Here is a 2,633-nt window from a genome sequence, read left to right on the forward strand (position 1 = left end):
AAAAAGAAGAAAAAAAATTGGAAAAAAAAAAAATTGGAGTAGCAATTTATTGCAAACAACTAATGAAGTGAAATAGGCTAATCAAAAGCTTAAGACCATAGTCTTTCGCGTTGGATTCGTTGTCATTTTTTGTCAAGTATTCACAGTCATGATCTCTTGTTGGCGAAGGCAAAAAGGCTTTCTCTCTTGCAGATTGTTGAGCTGTATAAGCAAGGCTTCTGGCAGCGCGCCATTGCTTCTGAGGTCGGATGCAGTAAGACAGTCATTTTAAACTTATTAAAAGATCCTGAGAGTTATGTAACAAAAAAGACAAGAGGTAAACCCGCAAAAAATGTCACTGCCCCTGAGTGGGAGGATCCAATTAACTGTCCGTCAAGACACGGGACCATCGTTGGCCCAAATGAAGGTTGGTTACTGGTGCCGAGGGCAGTCCAATAACCATCAGAAGGCATCTGTGAGAGAAGGGTTTTAAGAAGAAAAAATGTCTTCAGAAGCCTTGTCTCCTTCAACGCCACAAAATTGCCTGTTTAGAATTTGCACAAGATAGACAGATACTTTATTGATCTCCAAGAGAAATTCACAAAGCGCACCCAACATGGGACAATGAAAGGTGGAAGGAAGGTTTATTCTTTGATTAGGAAAAAATGTAACCTTGACGGTCCTGATGGCTTCCAACGTTACTGGCATGACAACGCGATTCCACCTAAGATGTTTTCCACACAGCACAATGGAGTGTCAGGTTGTGCAGGGGCGTCAAACGGCGGTGGCTATGTGGAGATGTTGCAGGGGGAATCCCTCATGACTGAAGGCCCTCGTCTGTGTGGTAATGACTCGGCTTTTCAACAGGACAAGGCTGCAATTTACAATGCCTGCCTGGCAAAGGATTTCTTCCAGAGGAATAACCTCACTCCTTTGGACCATCCTTCATGTTCCCCTGATCGTAACCAAATTGAGAACACTTTTGATCAGCTGATGAACAGCCTATTTCAATTTAATGGTTGTTTTCAATAAATTACTTACTCACTCACGTCTCACTGCCATTTCTTCTTTGTGTATTTTGAAAGTCTACTTAGAACCTCCTAAGCTCCAACAGTGCAAAATGTAAATTCTTTCAGCTGTTCTTAAAATATTGATAAGGAGTGTACTGGTGTTTTAATTCATATCAAATCACCATGGAATCCATTGTAGCCACATAGTTTTGTTGGCCGCACACTCATGAGATGTTTATATGCTTTTTGGGGTATTTGCACTCTAAATTGTAAATGTGAGTGTCAGTGGTTGTTTATATGTTCCTTGCGATTGACTGGCGACCAAACCCTGCATCTTTCCAGAAATCAGCTGGGATATGCTCCAGCACACCCCTGACACTAACGAGGACAAAAAGTATAGAAAATGTTGGATAGACTCAACTGCTGACTTTGTCCGCCAACATGTATGTGAAAAAAATCATTTCTTGATTTGTCCATTCAAAACTTTTTTAAAAAACATGCAAGATATTTCTCATCCCTCACACTAAAATTGACTCCATTGCCATAGGTGATGATCTACATGCCCGAAAAGCACAAAGACTCACCCACTGCATGAACCATTCAAGGTTGTCACAATGTCTATAATTGGTCCATGATGAGGCCGCAGTGAAGCAATTAAGACTGACATTTTGACAAGACGTGGTGTGCTGCTTGTTGGATGTCTCGTTCTGCTCTGTCGTGTTTTGACACCGCTTTTTATAAGATAAAGCAGACGAAGCAGAAGCGACTTCAGTATATTCTATTGCGATCGATTGATGCGGGGTTGCCGCTAACAACGATAACGCATAATTTATGTACTCTGAAAGTGATCGGTAGCAATATTTTATGAACGATGGCCATTCACCTGGATCAGCGTTACAGCAACACGCTAACATGGTCTTAGCGCCCTTTATCACACACCGTTGTCCTCGCGTGTAACAGATTGGTTTTAGGAGCTGTATTTATAGTGATTGTCTTTATCTATGCTTTGGTGTATGGCATCAACAGGTTTCAGCAGCAACTAATCCGCAAGAAAGGCATTGAGCTGTGTCGCAGATTGCTCCGGTCTCCATCAGAGGTATGCTAATGTTGACACAATACCAGTGTTGGATTTTGTGCTGGTGTGTCATCGCCACCTTTTGATATTCCAGCTCTAAGAGGGTACGCAATGCTGCTTCTTACCGTCAGTTGTAGACAGGCTGGGGTTCAACGGACAGCTCCTCGAGTCTGATACTTGCTCGCGGTCTTCCTCACGGAGACCTCAACGACGTCCGTGATTGGTCAAAGCGAAGGTACGTTTTCATCTGTTATTGGCTGTTCCTACTGTCATTCCCCTCTCTGCTCAAGATATGATGCAGGAGTACGTGCGTTATGCCGCCATGATTAGCTTCACTTTATGAACAGTCACACTACTTATCCCAAAATGCAGATTTACTGTTTGCAGGCGATCAAAATCAACTCAAGTAGAGCGTGGAAAAACAGTGCAAAACGGGAGCATTTCTTGGGATGTTATTGTACAATGTAAGACTGTTACTCTACATTTTACTTACATGGGAAGGGCTGCTTTTACCACAAATGACTCAGAGGCACATTCGAAAAGCAAGGTGGAGGAGCGGCCTTGATCAA

At 42.6% G+C, this 2,633-nt stretch overlaps 1 protein-coding gene across 4 annotated transcripts in view; it reads right to left on the bottom strand.

Moving 5' to 3' along the window:
• wdr17 (WD repeat domain 17) overlaps positions 1-2,274 on the bottom strand; it is a 36,183-nt gene extending 33,909 nt beyond the window's left edge. For all 4 annotated transcript variants that reach the window (XM_054779656.1, XM_054779654.1, XM_054779655.1 and 1 more), the window contains exon 1: positions 2,190-2,274. The gene's annotated coding sequence lies outside the window, so the exon portion shown is untranslated. The remainder of the gene's footprint in view (positions 1-2,189) is intronic.
• Between the last annotated feature and the right edge of the window lie 359 nt (positions 2,275-2,633).

This window comes from Dunckerocampus dactyliophorus, chromosome 6 (assembly GCF_027744805.1).
Source record: "Dunckerocampus dactyliophorus isolate RoL2022-P2 chromosome 6, RoL_Ddac_1.1, whole genome shotgun sequence".
NCBI classification, from domain to species: Eukaryota; Metazoa; Chordata; class Actinopteri; order Syngnathiformes; family Syngnathidae; genus Dunckerocampus; species Dunckerocampus dactyliophorus.